Source organism: Mastomys coucha, unplaced genomic scaffold (genome assembly GCF_008632895.1).
Source record: "Mastomys coucha isolate ucsf_1 unplaced genomic scaffold, UCSF_Mcou_1 pScaffold23, whole genome shotgun sequence".
Taxonomy (NCBI): domain Eukaryota; kingdom Metazoa; phylum Chordata; class Mammalia; order Rodentia; family Muridae; genus Mastomys; species Mastomys coucha.
Window position 1 is genome coordinate 29,875,303 of NW_022196906.1, and position 19,651 is coordinate 29,894,953.

General features: G+C 38.1%; 1 long non-coding RNA gene and 1 pseudogene across 1 annotated transcript in view; one reads left to right on the forward strand and one right to left on the reverse strand.

The window, feature by feature from the left end:
- Positions 1–3,392: 3,392 nt before the first annotated feature.
- On the reverse strand, positions 3,393–9,716 carry LOC116072847 (annotated as a pseudogene).
- Positions 9,717–13,612: 3,896 nt separating this feature from the next.
- LOC116073260 overlaps positions 13,613–19,651 on the forward strand; it is an 18,328-nt gene continuing 12,289 nt past the window's right edge. Inside the window, exons 1-2 of the long non-coding RNA XR_004111746.1 lie at positions 13,613–13,724; positions 14,059–14,163. This is a non-coding gene — a long non-coding RNA (uncharacterized LOC116073260). The remainder of the gene's footprint in view (positions 13,725–14,058; positions 14,164–19,651) is intronic.

Consider the following 19,651-nt stretch of genomic DNA (forward strand, 5'->3'; position numbering starts at 1 on the left):
TCTTTTGTGATTGGGTTACCTCACTCAGGATGATATTCTCCAGATCCATCCATTTCGCTAAGAATTTCTTAAGTTCATTGTTTTTAATAGCTGAGTACTACTCCATTGTGTAGATGTACCACATTTTCAGTATCCATTCCTCTGTTGAGGGACATCTAGGTTGTTTCCAGTTTCTAGCTATTATAAATAAGGCTGCTATGAACATGGTGGAGCATGTGTCCTTATTACATGTTAGAGCATCTTCTAGGTATTAATCCTGCCAATCCATGAGCATGGGAGAATTTTCAATCTTCTGAGATCTTCTCCTATTTCCTTTTTTAGGGACTTGAAGTGCTTGTCATACATATCTTTTATTTGCTTGGTTAGTGTCATACCAAGGTATTTTATATAATTTGTGACGATTGCAAATGGTGTTATTTCCTTCATTTTGTTCTTGGTCTGTTTATCTGTTGAGAAGATGAAGGCTACTGATTTGTTTGAATTAATTTTATATTCAGTAAATTTTCTAAAGTTGTTTATCAGCCCTTGGAGGTCTCTGGTAGAATTTTTGGGATCGCTTATGTATACTACCATATCATCCAGAAATAGTGATAATTTGACTTCTTCCTTTCCAAGTTGTATCCCTTTGTCACCCTTTTTTGTCTGCTTCCTTCAGCTAAAACGTTGAGTACTATATTGAATAAATAGGGAGAGGGTGGGCATCTTTGCTTTGTCCCTGATTTTTGTGGAATTGCTTCAAGTTTCTCTGTATTTAATTTGATGTTGGCTTGCTCTAAATTGGTTTTATTATATTTAGGTATGTGCCTTGAATTTCTGATCTCTCCAAGACTTTTAACATGAAGAGGTGTTTTATTTTGTCAACAGCTTTTTCAGCATCTAATGAGATAATCATGTGATTTTTCTCTTTTATTTTGTTTATATATTGGATGGATTGTGATGGTTTTTATAGTGGTTATATTTCATTGATGGATTTTTGTATATTAAATCATTCTTGCATTCCTTGGATGAAACCTGATCATAGTGAATGAAAATTTTGATGTCTTCTCGGATGCAGTTGGCAATAATTTTATTGAGTATTTTTGCATTGATATTTATAAGGAAATTTGTTTCGAAATTTTCTTTCATGTTGAATATTTGTGTGATTTAAGCATCAGAGTAACTGTGGCTTCATATAATGAATTATGTTGTGTTTCTTCTGGTTCTATTTCATGGAATAGTTTCAGGACTGTTTGTATTAGGTCTTCTTAGAAGATGTGATGGAATTCTGCACTAAAACCATCTTGTCCTGTTAATTTTAGGGATAAGGGATCTTTAGATAATTTAACTGGTCCAGATTTAACTTTGGTACATGGTGTCTGTCTGAAAAAGCATCCATTTCACCTAGGTTTTTCAATTTTGTTGAATATAGGCTTTTGAAGTAAGATCTGATGATTTTTTTCAATTTTCTCAATTTCTGTTGTTATGTCTCCATTTTCATTTCTGATTTTGTTCATTTGGATACTATCTCTGTGCTGTTTAGTTAGATTGGATAAGAATTTACCTATCCTATTGATTTTCTCAAAGAACCAGCTCTTAGTTTTACTGATTTTTTGATCTTTGTGCAATCCAGGCTCAGCATTTCACATAGGCCAAAACATAACAATCTTTAGCTTTTACTCACATTTATCACATGGCAGAATCCAATAATGGAGAACACAAAGAAGCTGTTTTTTAAAAAACATTCAAATGGGCTCAATTACTTTAAATATAAAGTGTTCCTATAGTTCAGAAAATAATAACCCTCAAACATGCATGCACATGAAAGAAAAGAGTGAAGATACTATTCACAGAAAGATAATACAAAACAGTACACAATGATCCCCAAATCTTACACAAGACAAGTGCAAACACTACAGTAAGAAGTGAGCTCCATTTTCTGCCTATCAGGCTCAAAAGCATTGAAAAGTTTGATAACATTCCATATCTCACAAGGTATAAAAAACTGGAGCACACAAACTTTTGGTGAACATCTAAACTGTTATGTTCTTTACAAGAAAGACTTGGGGAACATTTATAAACTTAAAGTAATCCCCCCTCCCACTTTCAGCATAATTTTTATTTTCATAGGATCATTATACGTACAATGAGGATACACTATAATTTTCTAGGAATCTTTTAATCTTGGGAACTTACTGTTGGTATCTCCATTCCATCCACATGAAATAATTATTCAAATCCAAATGAAGGAATCTTTCATATTTCCCACTGACATGAAGTTAAATTCTAATTTTTATCTTATTATTATAATAGTTGGGCAAATACTGTCTTAATTATGCTTCAAGTGTTTTGAAAAGAGGTTTGAGATCTAAATATTTTATTCTATTTCCATAGATATAACTTGGTAGTTACTAATAAGAAATCACAATGATTAAACTAAGGAGAGATACTACTGCTGTATCTGAGGTAATATTGCATTTGTGTATGTGAATACATGGTTAAAATATAGTCAGGTATTTAGACTCTAAAATGTGAAGAGTTAACATGCTAACAAAGGAAATGTAAAGTGGGGGGATGTTAAATCTAATGTAAATTGTTAATTATGTTTCAAAATCACAGGAGTTTTCTAAAATTCTTTCTGATCATTACATTTTCTGTTACAAAGCTATGTTGGATGGTTGAAACCTACATTTCATCATTGATTCCCTAAATGCAATATTATATTCAAATATCCTGAAGACTAGCATCCCACATATGCCTCTTCAGATAAGAATAGGTAACTAGTATTTAGCTAATTTTCCATCTTGACATACTTGTCTTTGACTGTGAGAACATAGTAAAGTGAATAGAAATACCATGGCCAAGAGCTGAGTGGACATGAGTAACTATGACCAGATAGCTTTCCCCAAATGGTATAAGGCATTGGAATTTCATCAAATATACCGACTGTTCCTTGCATTTAAGTTTCAGAAAGCCTTCTAACTTCTCATTGTCTTTCCATCTGTGAGTAACACAAACCCTCCCTGTACCTCCTTTACCCTCTGCCAGTCATTCCTCCAGAAATATGGTTCCTTGGACTCGTGTCAATGTAGTTGGCTTTCCTTGATCCTTCACATGAAGATCCATCAGAAATGCTCCTTTTTGCAATGGTGTTTTTAGCACAGTTTGAGCATCAGAACATAAGGGTAAATGAATTTGACTAGGAGGTGCTAGAGAACCAGAACTGGAACGTTCACCAGAAGACAGAATTAAGGTTTGTGTAACCTCCGGATTTTCTTTTTCTTATTAATTGAAATGTGAAAATAAAAAAGACTGTGTTTTCAGGGGAATATTTACTGACATAGAGAGGAATATGGGGCCTGGATTTTATAAATATCAAGAAAACAGGGGCATATGGTATTTTAATCCTCATTATTTTAGTCATCATTCAACTCATTCTTTTCCTTCATATCCTCTAAAGATACTGATGAGATATCTATGTTAGCAGTGCCATCATAACAGTAGTTCTTGTCAGTAGAGTGAAATGTTTCTCTCAAGAGATCATGGAATATTTGATTACGTTCCAGGTGCACAGGGTTTACAATTAAGTTTCACATAACAAAAAAAGGTAAAACCATGAAAAGAACAAAAACAAATGTCATCAACATGCCTCCCTCTAGAACCTCATATTTTTTCTGAAATTAGTATGAGCCCAGGGTTGTGGCTCCATCTCATCTATATATCTCTAGCTATAGTCAGCCAAAATGCCTGTCTTCTACCAGAGCCTTGCCTTGGTCTGTGTCTTTATAACACATGGGATCCAAGCTTCCCTCTGCACCTTAAGTCCAAAATTTGTGGGTACTACTGGAGGCATTATTGCATGTGTCTCTCAAAGACTTGCTTTCTTGTGAAACAGTCATAATAATAGTAGTTTTCTGTGGTACGAGTCCTGTTTTATGTCCATATGTCAAACATCCAACATGATTTCATGCCACTGCGGCATCTGAACCCATCATAGTGCTGACATAGGTTACAAAGTTTAATTACTAAAGGAAAGGGAGATTTTTTTAAGCTTAGATCTATGGAAAATAACTACTTTAGAAAGTCAAAATTATACAAACCCATGAGAATAAATTTGGTACTCCTACCCTATCTCCCCGATATTATTAATGGCAGCAATGATTCCCTCTAAGAATTCTCCACTCATCCACAAATTAAAGCTATAGAAAGAAGATCCTGAAGCAGTTAGTGAGGTAGATAGAGGGATAGTGAGTAAATGGTTCAAGAATTCTTCCTCTTATGGTAGTATGATTTTCCAATAAATGTAAACCAAATATACTGTGCAGCTAATTGTCAGCAATCTTTCTCCTGTGAAGAGAAGGAAAATTCACCTTAAGTCATTTCATAACATCCCCATAGTGAAGAATACTGATCTCTTCCTCCTATACCCTAACATTCTCCTCTCTTTCCAGGCCTTACCTATGACCATGAAGAGAATTATGGAAACACTCAGCAGAAGCTTCTGGAACCTAATTTGGCTTCCTTCTGACAAGGTCTCTCCAAGAGGTTCCAGTTATGTATATTTCCATCATCTGCCATCATGCATCCAACTAGAGACAGAGAACCATAAATTTAAGGTCAAACCAACTGAATCTTCTTCGATAATGTTCTAAGAATAGGGTACATCCTGTCTGTGTTTATGTTTTTTTAACCACTTAGAACTAATAAGCCTACACACACACCTTGTAACATTTTATTGGATCAATCATAAGGCATCAGTACATACTGTGTTTTAGTTAGCATTTTGACTGCTATGAAGAAACACTATGACCAAGACAACTCTTAAAAGGAACAACATTTAATTGGGGCTGGCTTACAGGTTCACAGGTTTAGTCCATTATCATCATAGCAGGAAGCACTGTCCAGGGTGACATGGTACTGGAAGATCCAAGAGTTTTAAATCTTGTACCAAGAGAAAGGAGGAAGGTCTCAAAACCCACCCTACAGTGACACACTTCCTCCAACAGGGCCATACCTTCTAATCTTGCCACTCCCTGGGCCAAGCATATCCAAACCACCACATACTGGAAGAGAAACTCTTGCTTCTTCATTTGTTCATATTGATTTATTAACTAGATGCCTTTGCCTTGCATCTACATGACATCCTTTCAAATATGATAAAGCCAAGGCAACAACAAAGCATTGTGAGTGACTTACTAGTCCCTTTCAGAGACCATGGTCATTCTGACTTGCCTTTGTATTACATCTAGCAAACCCTCAGTTCCTTGCACAATGTAACAGAACCTGAGCTTCACACTTCATCTGTATTCTGAGTGCTCATGCTCTGTCTGAGTGGGTAGAAGAGCCTTAGGAAAAGAGACAAGAGAGTAAAGGAAAGAAGACATCAGCCTTTCATGAGTTTAATTCATTATTTTATCCAAGGAATACAAAGAGTATAATGATGACAATGACAGAGCCTAAAACCTAAAGGGATGTACGACTAGATTGGTGTGTGGAAAAGAACTTACTGAGAGTTCCAGGGATGTTACACTTTCCTGCTAACCCCCATTTTTATATCAGATGCCACACTTCCTGTGAAACACACAAATATATAGTGTATTAGCAAGACTCTCTGAACACCCTTTCTTCCTGTCTTCCCTGCAGTGTTCAACTATGCTTGTGATCACATGGTTTCATATTATTTGTGTTCATTTTGTTCCTTTCCCTTCTCTAGTCACTTGTTTCACATGCTGAAGTCCTCTCTGTCTCTTCTGTCTTGCTTATGCCCTGAACATATCAGATCATCAGGATTATAATGAAAAGACAAATGGCATGACTGGATACAGGCAACCTGGAAGAGGTCAGAGACTTTTCCAAGTCTTCATAGTGACTGTCAGTCCTATTTCTAAGATTACAAAATGAAATTCCTAGTTCTAAGTTTACAAATTTTATTGCTACATCATTCATAGTCGCACAATTGACAGGATTTTCTATGGTGGGGAGAGAGTGAATAGGGAACTCATTTATCTGAGAAGATTAGTTCTCAAAACCTGAATCATGTACCATCCAATGTAACCTCTCACCACACACAGAGCAAGACAGAAGCTCAAGTGTCCTGCCTGCCTACTCTGTGTGTGTGTGATCCAAAGGTAAAAGGAAGAACTATTATAGGTATTTGGAATCTCTGAGGTAGCTGTTATAACTTAGAAACTTGTACATATTTAACGTTGCCTTACTCATCTACTATGATTCTCACTTATGACTTTGAATTCTCTGACAGCATTGTGGGCTAGAAATAACTGAACTATTTTTGTTGATAAAGACCAAGTGATGTGCTGGGCAGTGGTGGCACATGCCTTTAATTCTAGCACTTGGGACGCAGAGGCAGGCAGATTTCTGAGTTCGAGGCCAGCCTGGTCTACAGAGTGAGATCCAGGACAGCCAGGGCTACAAAGAGAAACCCTGTCTCAAAAAACAAAAATCAAAAAACAAAAAAACAAAACAAAACAAAACAAAAACAAAAACAAACAAACAAAAAGACCAAGTGATGTTAGAGATGAAATGACTTTTCACCTAGGCAACAAGGATGCACAGCTGTCAGCTCTTCATTTACAATCTAGAGTCAGATTTCTAGGGTTGGAACACTGGATGGTTTCTACTCTGGGATCCCACAACAATGATGAGAGAGAACTGAAAGACTTTCTCTGCCAAGTAAAGATGAGTTTCTCTGCCACACAGAGTCAGTAGTAGGTCACACTGAGACTAGAAAGCTCTGTGAATCTGGCTGGGCTCTAGAATTACATGCCATTGTTGGAAAAGAATTCCCATATTGATTTTAAGACTACTTTAATGGGACTCACATTTGGAGTATGTAGACTGAGTGCAGTTCATTGCCCCAGATGTTTCAAGCTAATTGAACTAAGCTCATATCTCCCAGGAAAAGACTATATTTCAGCCCAGAAAATATCATTGTTTTCTGTAGATTAAACACATTGATGGAATGCATTGTTCCCAGTCTTATATAGTTTCTCTGGTCAACTCTAATGTTTTTCTCAGAATAAGAGTGATAGGAAACTTAGAACTATATCAAAATTGCTAAGAAGTAAATGAAAATTACCTTTTGCTCTAACTCTGAGGAGAAACAATGTAATTAGCTATTTTTTCTATCCAATATAATTTCCCTACATTTATTACAAGTCTATGTTCACATGGTTGATATGTCTATATATATGTTGTTCTGACATTACCACTTAATGAATTATTGTGTAAATTATTTCCTTAAATTGTTATTGTTTCTAGGAGGTGAATTCTAGAATTAAGAAAGTATGGAAAAAGCCAATCATAAGGAGAAATTCTATGAAGGGGTGATAAACAATCTTCCCCTTGATACCATTCATACTTATCAGATCAGTATGAACCATAGACAGTCTGTGACACTTGAAAACCCTTCATCCTCCCTCAGAGAGCAAGACTTACTGTCCAAGCTGTCATCTCTTTTCCTATTTTTGAACTTCTGGATTCACCCTCGTATTTTCTTGAGTCTTCTGGTAAATCTGGAAAGTATAACATTAACTCCAACATTGGCTCTGACCTTTAGCCTTGTCATTTCTCAATGTTCTTTCTTAGAGCAGGGGTTGTAGGACAAACTGTTCTGTCCTGCTCTCCTTCTGCCCAAAGTCTCCCCTCACTTGTACCCTTATTACTAGGGAAATAATAGATTTGAATCCTGATTAGTCTCCCTTGTATTTATCTCTGGAGGGGAGCAGGAAAAAATAAATGAAGAACAGTGTTTCAAATTTAAATGCTTTGTACTCAGTAAGAAACAGGGAAGAAGTTTGAATAGTAGAACCATAATATACCAGTGTGCCAGAGAAGAAGCTAGTTGGCAAGGTTCCATGAAATAGTCCACATAAACAGGAAAATTAGGCAAGTGCCTCTCCAGTCATATTCCTTCTCCATTGCATCTATCCTATCTTACTCCTAAGTCTGCAAGGTAATTGGAGACTAGGCAAATAGGCTTACATATAGATGGCATCAGACCCAAGCATCCTCTGGTAGCCTACAATCATCCCAGAAGATTATTCTGTCTGCTAGATTTTTACCAAGAAGCCCTTCACCCTCTATTTCTTCATATACCACCACCCAAGGAGAGCCTCCTGCCAAAGCCCTCTTTAATTACAATTTATTCTAAATATTTTCCAAGCTTTCTGGTGTTAGATGATCTCAAAGGTACCATGGATAGTAATAATTTGTCACATATGTAAAAGTAAGAAGTTAAGATTAGGAGTCATACATTTTCATATCTGTTTTACACATGAGAGATGGAAGTCAATTAAAATTCACCAAAATATGAAGGCATAGGGAGGCTCTGATCCATGTCCTCTCAGTTGTCAGACCAGATGCTATGTGAGAAAAGTATGCAGTATAAACTTGGCTTTAGATAGTGATTCTGAGTCACCTCTTTTCACAGGTCATCTCTACCACAGCCCTGACATAGAACCTTCAGCTACCAACTTCATAAACTCAGAAGTTTGGGAAATCCAAAATATGAACAATTAACTTCCTCAGAATGAGTTTTCTGCAGACTTCTTCCATGATCCTCTTTGACCTTCCATGACTCAGACTTTGCATGGACTAAGAAAACAAGACTTAGGGTGTCAAGATAAGAGGCTTTGCCCTATGTCTACTCTCATAGGCTGTCCTAACACATGACTCCTGCCTTCCAAGCTCTTCATATGGTTGTAACTGCCATATGGGAAGGGCTCATGAGCAATTCTACATCTTTTGTGGCAGCTGTAGTCACAGAAAGTATTCCTCAGAGTCTTCCCATAGAAGTATGGACAGTCAGGCTAAAGAAGAGGGATGTAAAGAGATCCACAATATGACTTCTTACTACTTCTCTTGATCTAGAAAATCTATATACAATACCTATAAAAATAACCATGTGGATTTTTCACTTACATGGATTTCTAGCATAGGATCCTAGAAAAAGAAGAACCACTGCCACTCAGCATCATTTTAAGATCCATTATGTTGTCCCTTAAAAACGTGACTGCAGGACTACATCAACCTTGCTCCCCTATGCCTAAGCACAAAGAAGGAAGAGATTACGATAATAGAATGCTTGACATTTGAGATTCTCAGGAATCCTGTAACAAGCATAGAGCTTAGACCTGGGAAAGAGCAAAGTAGTGTAAACCTTTAATCCTAGCACTTAGGAGGCAGAGCAAGGCATATCTCTGTGATTTCATCACCAACATGGTCTATATAGTGAGTATCAGATTATCAGAATTTTTATAGTGAGACCTTGTTTAAGAAAAAGGGAGTTGGTCTCAGATGTTTCTGTCAGAGGACCCTTTGAGAAGTCATAACTCCAGAGACAACAGCAGACCAAGGCCTAAGTGTGACCCTCTGTCATGGGAAGAGAAAGAACCTGGCAGTTGTGGATAGCTGTAGGAGTTGTCTGAAAAATGTTGGCTGCCCACATGGGTTCAGTATGGATTGCAAGTTGGAGTGGATAGGAAATTAAGAACAACTTCTTCTAGCCAGCCTTTGCACTCTGGGATGAACTTCAGAAGAGGCTGAATTCTCACATATAGTTGAGCCAACTGATTATTGAAACAGATAAATTTAGCTATGAGTCATGGAAAGAGATCTGGAGCTGTACTTCCGCAGCCCAGGGTAGTCAAAGACTCATTAATAGGGGCATGGCCATCGGGAACTTCCACAAATGTGTCTGGAGCCTTGCTTTCTTTCTCCATCTACAGGTTTTACTTCTAGGGATTTTATGAGAGTCCCTGAAAGCTCTTTCTCTTAGGTTAAACTTTGAGGCTCAAGCAATTTTCTTCTAGAATACCAATAAGCTCCAGGAAGATTAGAAGGGTACCTGATCCCAGATCAAACACAGATTTAGGCAATTCCCAAGTTTAGCTGCACCAGTCCTGCCACTCCCTTTATGCTATCACAGAAGCATTGATCCTGTGTACTCCCATTGGCATTCCATCTAGGGAAGCAAACCCAATCAGCTCTTCCCACACCAAGGGCCTAGGAGGGGTATCTGAGTCTGACAATAAACCTCATAACAATGGAGCACAATCTCCAAACTGTAATTCAGATATCTATGACAGTTCTCCATATTAGTCTGTTAGGGCCATAACAGGACATAATAACTGGCTGTTCAAACCACAGAAATCTATTTTTACATTGTTAAGAAAGCTAGAAGTCCAAGATCAAAGTCTCAGTAGGGTTGGTATTTCTTGGCCTTCTTTTCTTGGTTTGTAGATACCCACTTTCTTCTTGTGTCTTTACACACAAATTCCCTTTACTCACATCTCCCCAGTTTCTGTTGTCATCTGTTTAGGTACTAGTAATTGACTTAGGTGCCACCCATATGTCCTCATTTAGCCAAAATTGCATCTTCAAAGGCTTTATGCACAATATTGTCACTGTCTAACATGATTTGGATAAGAGCTCAAACTATATACACAGAACATACAAGGCAATTTAATATATAAGAAAGACTCTCCTGAAGCCAAGAATAGCATGGACCATCAGCAACAACATATAAATAACATAGAAGTGAATATGCTATTATATTTCTTTTATTTTAATATCTATTTGAAAGAAAATCCCCTGAATTCATATTTAATAAACAGAAGCAGAAAGCTGGGAAATCAGCAGTTAAGTTTTTCCTGGATCAATACATTACAGTGTGCAAGGTGATGAATTCCTGGGCTGGTATTCTGTACCCAGCATGGAGAGCACTGTGTTTGTATCAGCACTTAAGATCTGTAATTATCGGAATCAAAGTTGGTTCCTCAAGACATGCAAGCCAATGTCCAACCTACACACCACCTTCTCTGTTTCTATTAAAAAATGTTCCCACATTTCTTCCTGGTTCATTTGTTCTAAGCATACTTAGCACCATAACTATGTTTCTGGTACTGACAAGCTGTGAGGGGACAGATTAAATGTCTCATACTAGCAGAGCAGGGAGACAATAGTTAAGTATCCACACATATGCTAGTGTCACAATAACAGGGACTTCACATTCAGGGTGATGGCGCAGAAGAGCTGGGTGAAAATGGACAGGTAAGGAGATGCTAGGAGAGAGAGTATTTGGTCAAGATGACCACAGTAAGGGCAAATGCTGGTGCTACCTTTAAATAGTTCTTTAATAAGATTCACTTAGCTCTCATATATAATGTAGGTAAATAGTGGAAATTAAATGATAAAGTCTTGAGCACCAAGACTCGAACAACAAATGCCTATGATTACTATCTGCTGATGTTCTTCTTGATTTGATTAGTCCTCTCTGCCTTATGCAGGGTGTAGACAGTGGAAGGAGGAGAAGATTACACCATTACATAATTTGTATGCCATATGCCGATAGTGAACCTTCAGATTCTAAATAAGTTATAGGATCTAGTGTGCTCTGTAAAAGCAGATAAAGACAGAAATGCTTGTAAAACTCAAAATGGGAGAAAACCTTAGATCTCTAAAGAAGGCTTCTGAAAACCCTATTACATAACTTAAACAAAGGATCCATGAAGAGACATTACATGAGAACAGAGAACACATAAAGGGTAAAGATGGTATGGCAAATTGTTCTGTTTGCTTTCCTCACTTCTGTGACAAAATGTCTGACAAAATCTCTCATGAAATGTCCTTACGAAGGATGGATTAGTTTGGGTTCCAGTTTGAGGACTCAGCCCATGATGGTGGGAAGGCCTGGTGGCAGGAGCCTGAGGCTGCAGATCACATGGTCTCTGAGGTTAGAGCAGAGGGAGGTGTAGCTGGCTCTGACCTCTCTTTTCCAATATAGTCCAAGACCCCAGCATGGAAGGCAGTGGGTTTTCCTACCTCAGTTAACACAGACTAAAACTACAGAAGAATGTCCCCAAAGTGATGCTGGATCTTGTCAGGTGACAATATTGACCATCACACAAACCTAAGTCTTAGTTGTCTAAGAGAATGCTAAAAAATACAATTTAGTAACCAATATCTGTCTTGCCTGGCCTGAGGTTCCTAATATAGAAACACAAATGTACTTAAAACACATATCATGTGTCATACTTTCAGTTTTTGCCCAAACCATTTCTATTTCGTGTGGATAAATTTTATTTTATTTTTTCAAAGGAAAAGCAAAGTAAGATTAGGAGATAACATTTTAGAGACTGGAATTAAATCTGATTATAAAGAGGCCAATAACAGCAGAAGCCAAATAATGCTCAATAGGAAGAAAAGTTTGAGGTGATTCACCAAATATCTTTACCTTTTAACAATCAGAAATAGGGATTCCTTCCCAGACCCTTGTGGCTGTTCCATACACTGACATCTCTGACCACTTCATTGTAGGGAAAGATATAAAGAAAAAGAAAAGCATGCCTTCTCCTTCCAGCTAGAGGAGAAAGGATGCTGGGGGAACACAGGAGAAGAAACAGCAAGAAAAGATGTATCTCATTTGCCCTGTGCATTTTGTAGAACAAACTTGACCCTGATTTAGCCACTGGTCTGGTATAGTCTCAGTGTCCAGAACAGGCTTGACATGAGAAGAAAATTCTAGGGTATATTTGCTTTACGTATGAAGTAGGCACAGTTGAAAGTTAGTGAGCCTGCTTTGAGGCTTTCTGTAGCACATCAAAGCAATTCTAAGTTACAGACTAATGTCGGAGATTCAGAAGGTGTAGGAGAAATTGCCAAGCATACAGGCTAAAGTAAAAACCCTGCCAGATCAAAGTAGGAGGAGGTCAATCCAGCAAAGATTTGGATCTTGCTTCTTGGAAGTATTGCCTTAGGCTATAACAAGAAACCCAACAAAAGCTCACCAGGCACAAAGGGCTGCAAAGATGCCCTGGCCCCTGGATGTGGATGGTAGGATAAGATGAATAGTGGTTTCTAATCTACAAAAGGTGAAATTACAAAGAGATTTTCTTCTGAATTAAATATCCAAAGACAGGGGCAATAATGTTGACATAGTTTTATAACCAATTTACTTTATTAGGCTTGTGTGGCATTATGGTATTTTATAAATCACATGTCAGTAAATATCAGAAGCATTTGTACAATTATTCCTACTTATGGCATTTTTCAAGCATCAAAATTTGTCCCAAGTGGATAAAGATCTTTCTGCCAAGCTGATGACCAAAGTTTAATTTCTAGGATAGATATGGTAGAAAGAGGACTGTTTCTCCGTCATTTTTTCCTCTTTTCACAGACACAGGAGAGTCTGTTCAGGGGACTTTTGTGATTTAGGTACTACAGGTTTATTTCTGGATATGGTTGCCTGGGATATGCTACTGGATGGGAGATGTCTCTTCTGTATCTGGCTAACAACACAAGGCTCCACTGTAGTTTTCCCACAATACTCAGGACTTTAACACTTATCTGTAGCTGTAGAATAGACCCTGCCCTTTTACAAACTTGAATTAATGTAGTTTTGTTAACATGCCATCCTGGGACATAGAATGACTATACTAGTCTGAAAGCATGAATATCTATGAATTCTTCCTGAGTGGAAGTACAGTATTTTGGGAATAACTAACTACCCACCAGAAGTTTCTGGTGGCTCTTATATGTTGTCATTTAATAATAGGTAATCTATTCCACAGGCAACCAGTGGATGGAGCTTGGGGACTCTTGTGAAAGAATAGGAGGAAGAATTACAGGCCCCAAAGGGGATAGGAACTTCACAGGAAGACCAGCAGAATCAACTAACTTAAACCCTTGTGGCTCTCAGGGTCTGAGTCATCAACCAAAGAAGATACATGGTCTGTATCTAGGCCTCCCTGCACATATGTAGCAGATGTATAACTTGGTCTTCATGTGAGTCCCAAACAACTAGAATAGGAGTTATCTCGAAAGCTCTTGACTTGATATAGGATATGTTCTGCTAGCTGGGCTGCCTTGTCTGGCCTCAGTAGGAGAGGAAGTGCCTAGCCTTGCAGAGACTTAAAATGGTAGGGTGGGGGATATCCAAGTGTACCTACTCATGCATAGATGAAGGGAAGTGAGGATGGGGGAAGGATTGTAGGAGGGGGTGACCAGGAGAAGGGCAGTGAACATGACATGAAGTGAGTAAGTAAATTTTTTCTGTAATTTCAGCTGTAACACCACCAGGGATTCCAGTCACTTTTATAAAAAACAGCATGCTATTTCATACAGGAGATGGAAAAGCTATCCCATCCCTCAGGAGCCTGTAATCCTCAGGTAATTAAATCAGAACAGATGCATTTAATTAAATGCAGACAAATCCATGTCTCCAGCAAGAAAACTTTGTTTATTGATCTTGTGTGTTTTTTCCTACAAACATGATAATGTGGTTTTAGGAAGATTTAGTTAGATCCCAGTGGAGATAACTGTCCCCCAACAGAACAAAGCAAATCAAAACTAGAAGCAGAAGATGGCATAGGAAAACAGATACTTCTGAGAATGGATTGTTAGGAAGAAAAATTGTAGCAGGGCAAATTTAAAAAGAGAGTGTGGACTTTGTAAAGGAAGTCATTGAAATCTGAAGGCAACCTGGAAACCATAGAAAATTGCATTCAGAAACTATTATTTTCTGAGCCAAATTATATTTTATTTAAGTTATTCATCTACTTTGCATTTTTACTGCATCTTCTTCTCCTTCCTCCCCTCCCAGTCCTTCCAACTCACTCCTTCATCTTCCCTTCACCTTCTCCTCAGAAAAAGATGAGGTCTCTCAAGGATGTCAACCAGCCTTGGCATATGAAGTTGCAGTAAGACTAGGTGCATCTTCTATTGAGTCTAGACAAGGCATCTAGAAGGGATCCTATGGCATTCAATGTAGTCAGAGATAGCCCCTGCTCTTGCTTAAGAGTCCCTGTCCCATTAATACTCTCTGTTTGGCAGTTCTGTCTCTATGAGCCCCTTGGGTCCATGTTAGTTGATTTTGTAAGTTCTCTTATGTTGTCCTTTACCTCTCTGGGTCCTTCAACTTTTCTTCCCATTGTTCCACATAATTCCCAAGCTCTGTTAATGTTTGGATATGGGTCTTGCATCTTTTCCCATAAGTTGCTGGATGAAACCTCTCTGATAACAGTTATGTAAAGATCCTGTTTGCAGAAGTATACCAGAATATCATCAACAGTGTCAGAGGTAGGCTCCCTCTTTTGGCATTCATCTCAAGCTAGACTAGTCATTGGTTGATCCTTCCCTCAAATTCTCCTCCATCTTTTACCCATGCACACCTTGTAGGCAGGAGAAATTGTGGGCCTAAACTTTTGTGGCTGGGTTGGTGCCCCAATCCCTCCATTTGTAAGTCTTGCCCAGTTATAGGATGTGGCTGGTTCAGGCTCCATATCCCCCATTGCTAGGAGTCTAGGGTCATCCTCATAGATTCCTGGGAGTTTTCATTGTCCTAGGTTTCTAGCTCATCTTACAGATGGCCCTGCCTCTTCCAGTATGTCAACCCTTCATCCTTCCACCACCTTGATATTTATTTTTAAACATTTAAGATTTGATCTAATTTTAATTATAAAATAACACATGGCTGTTGCAATTTTTAAATGTTATAAGAACAGTTCTAAAAAGTTAGTGTTCTGATCTGCATATTCTCAAATCACACACTTTCTTGAAGACCAGTAAATAAGATGATCATACCACATTACCGGGATTATAGTTAATATGCTAAATTGACAACTGTCACAAGAATCCTTGTGTGACCAAAGGGTTTCAAGATGGAGACTGTACCAAGCTCACCTCTGAACATTTTCTCTTGTGCCCTCTGTCAGAGCATGCTTGCATTGTCATGAGGTGAGGCAGAGAAATGTTCCTCAAGGGTTTCACTCATTCACACAAGTTTTTTTGGTTCCACCAACAGGCACTGCCCTAGCATCTGGGAAGATAATTGTAGATATTGCTGCAAAGTAGAGACACAAAGACCATTCAGCTCAACCAAAATTCAAATAGATAGTCTGTGTTAAGCTGGCCAGCAACTACTTGGAGGGAAACATTCTCACAGAGCAGCTTCTAATGCATATTACAGGGAATCTGCAAAAATAAAGAACACAGAAAATCTACATCCTGCTAGGCAGTTTACCAAGAGCTAAGAACATGCAGTTAGCTGGGACATTTTGACTCTGAGCATCTACAACAGGACTGGGTGCTTTACCATGGGATTTTTCATGGAGGTGGGGTAGAAAAGGGGGGCTCAATTCCAGTTTAAACCAGAGATGGCTGTGGCTGAGAGAAGATGGAGATACCTTTACCCTGCTAGATCCTCCACTAGTCTTACTGAATGAGTCAAATCCTGGACTCTCCAATTCTAAAGAGATGTATTTGATGATAAGGACAATTAATATGACTGAAGTAATCCCTTCATAAGTGGCAATTTGATTATCAATATTAGCCATTACAGAATACTTAATCAGTGTAGCCACTTTGGGAGAAACAGAGCTGGCTAATGGTCCCAGATTCGGGTGTTAGGTGGGAGCTATTAACATGAGCTTTAAAATTAAGAAGAAAAACACCTTTCCAAAACAAACTGTGATTGTCCTCCATAAACACAGGTGTTTGAATGTTTGGTCCCCAGTTGGTGGTGTTGTTTGGGGAGGTACAGAAAATCTTACTGGAGAAAGTGTGTCACACAGTAAATGGCTTTACTGGAGGAAGGGTGTCACTGGGGTAGCCTTTGCTGTCCCAAAGTCATATGTTGTTCCTAGTAGGTTCACTCTGGTTCTTGCTCAATGTTCAGAATGTGAGTTCCCAGCTACTACAAATGCAGTCACCATGCCTCTCTTCTGACAACATGGATTTTTATCTATTAGGATTTTTAAGCACAAATAAACTCCTTCATTGTCTTGTCTTGGTCATGCTGTTTTATCACAGTAACAGGAAAGTAACTAATAATATTCCTGGTCTCTGGGAGTCCTACCTCAAATCACACCAACACAGATTTCAGTCAAATAGGGATGATTTGTTGAACATATGCCTTAGGACTGATCAATAAAAGCTGCAGGTTAGATTCAGGAGCTGACTATAGCAATGAGTCAAGGTCATACAGAGTTTTTTAAGCCTGAGATTACAAGCATTTGTGCCAACTTATTCCACCAAACAGGATTTAGGGATAAGGTGTTTCCTTAGGAACATGAGTTTTGTGCATTTGTCCTGCTTTCATTGGCTGGGGTATTCAACTGTGGAAGAAGCCTTGCATTATCTAACATTCATGTCTTATCTTGCCAACCAGGATGTCAGTAACCTACATACATGTCTCTTTCTATCAAGTAATAAGTCAGGTCCCAGAGAGGTCTTGGGAACGTAAACTTTATTCGACTTGTACTCAAAATGGAAATAGGTGCAGGTGTTTCTTTTATGTTAAGGTCCATCTCAGGGGTGGCTTATAAATGCAAATACCATAAAATCATTTACACAGGTGTGGGAATGCTGCTTAGTGGTTGGTTTAAGTCCAATCTTATTGTGGCTAACTATGCAAAGCAGTTCTAACTGACTTCTGTTGTCATTGGTTTCTAAGAACACCTAAGCAAAGAACATCCTAATAACAGCAACAATAGAATATGAGAGTATCTTTATAACATTACCACAAAATGGTAGGCTAGACAGGTAATAGTTACCTAGACCTTAATATTCTACCTAGGCTTTAACAACATGATATATATAAATAGACAGTTCTGCTCAAATTACTCTTCCCAACTTGTCCCAATTCTGATTTTATCATGTTATAGATATGACATATTTTTATAGAAGATTTTTTTAAAGAAATGTTTATGGAATGAGGTAGGACTTTGGGTAGTAAGGTAAGTTGCCCCAAAGTGGAGGAGAATGAGAATAAAGTTAAAAGATTAGAGCACACTACAGAAAGAGAAAGAGCTTTTTCCTTCCAGAACATCAGTGGAATAGGAAGGGGAGCTGGCTGCTTTCTCTGCCTCTCTGAGATAGCTGGCTTTCACTACAGTGTCTGGCTCCTGAGTCTTCATCTGGTAAAATTGAAGAGTTGGGATTTTTGTTTTTAAAAACAACAATTGTATGAGTCTTTTAAATATAATAACTACGAATTCAAAATTGACTACAGTCTCTCCTAGAAAAACAATATAAATGAATAACTTCAATGACTAAAGAAAGGGAAATTATATCAGACTCACATGATATTCACTTAGACTACATAGCCATATTTTATTATTGTCATTTTTAAAATGATGAGCAGTGAGTCTGAAGATATATCAATAGTAAACTCTCAAAACTGAAATGCAAATGGGCAAAATATTCAATACCTTCAAAGCCTTCAATTTTCTGACTTTTTAGGTCCTTTGAATGGCAAATGCCCACAGCATCCAAAGAAATACCAAAAACCAAAGACTATATATTGAAACTAAAAAAAACTAAAATCGTTGGGCCTTGAAGTCCTCTGCAGAACCCAGGAATACTTTTAAAGGAAGGTACATCAAATGAACTTCCCAATAGACACTGGGGCACATCATTCAGTTCTTCAAAAGCCTCTTGGTTCTGTGACAAGTCAAACTACCCTGATCCAGTGTACTATGGGAACTAAATTTTACCCATGGAGTACCAAGAGACATGTGAACTTGGGTAAAAGGACTGTCATTCCTTTCTTCCAGGGAACTCCCACATCTCCTTATCATTTGCTGGGGAAGAACTTCCTGACTAAAAGGAGAGCTTATATTAATTTTCCCTCAGAAGGCAAAGTGTCTGTCTGTACAGAGCAACTCGGTTTTGTTTGCATCCTCTCAGTAGAGGATCAATATCACCTGAGGCACACTCCACCACTTCTCTTGAAAGAACTTATGGGTTTGATTCCCTAGCATTCTCCTAGATAAGAACAGCTAGTCATGATTTACCTTTACATGGAAAGATCTGAAAAATGAGTTCAGCACACATCTGACTCTGATGAGACTGCCATAGGGATTCAAGGACTCAACCACTAACTTTAATGAGGCTCTCCACTGGGATCTTCATTAGTACAGGCAGACTATGCCACATACAGCTAGTACTTGGATGGTGCTGGCCTAGGATCTCAAGCTTAAATTCCAATGACTATTTTATGGTTTTATAATATATAAAATATTACTTTTTGTCATTGATCTTAAAATCATAATTACCTATGCATAGTCCCTGTGTTAATGATGTATGCATGGACAAGGTATATGTAGAAACACCACAAAACAGAACTTTTACAAATATATCCACACTAGAGGAGAGGAGACTTCAAGAACTTCTGTTTTAACTTTTGATATTTTGCAGTGGCAAAAAATGTGTGAACAGAATAGCTCAAAAGCTTACCCAAGCATTACTTTAAAATTGATTATTTTCTAAACTTGTAGATATTCTATGCTCTTCTATCAGCTAGGTACATAGTATTTGACAAAATTACCAAAATTAAGTCAGAGAAAACAAACACTTCACAAATAACGGTTTGACTAAGAGTGTGTTCCTCTCTTGATAACATATTCTTGAGTGTGCAGCCCAGGAATAATAACTTCCCATGGCCAAGGAGAAAGGTCTAAACTGTAGAAGTTAACCCTTCAGTTCTACCTCCTAGACCCATGCTCCCAGAAATAAGACTCAGAATCAAAAGATACCTTGGCCACATAGCTAGGCTCTATTCTGACTAGGACTATAACTTACTTTTCCTTGGGGTTTGCAGCCCCTTAGGACGAACAACACTATGAACTAACTAGTACCCTCAGAGCTCCCAGGGTCT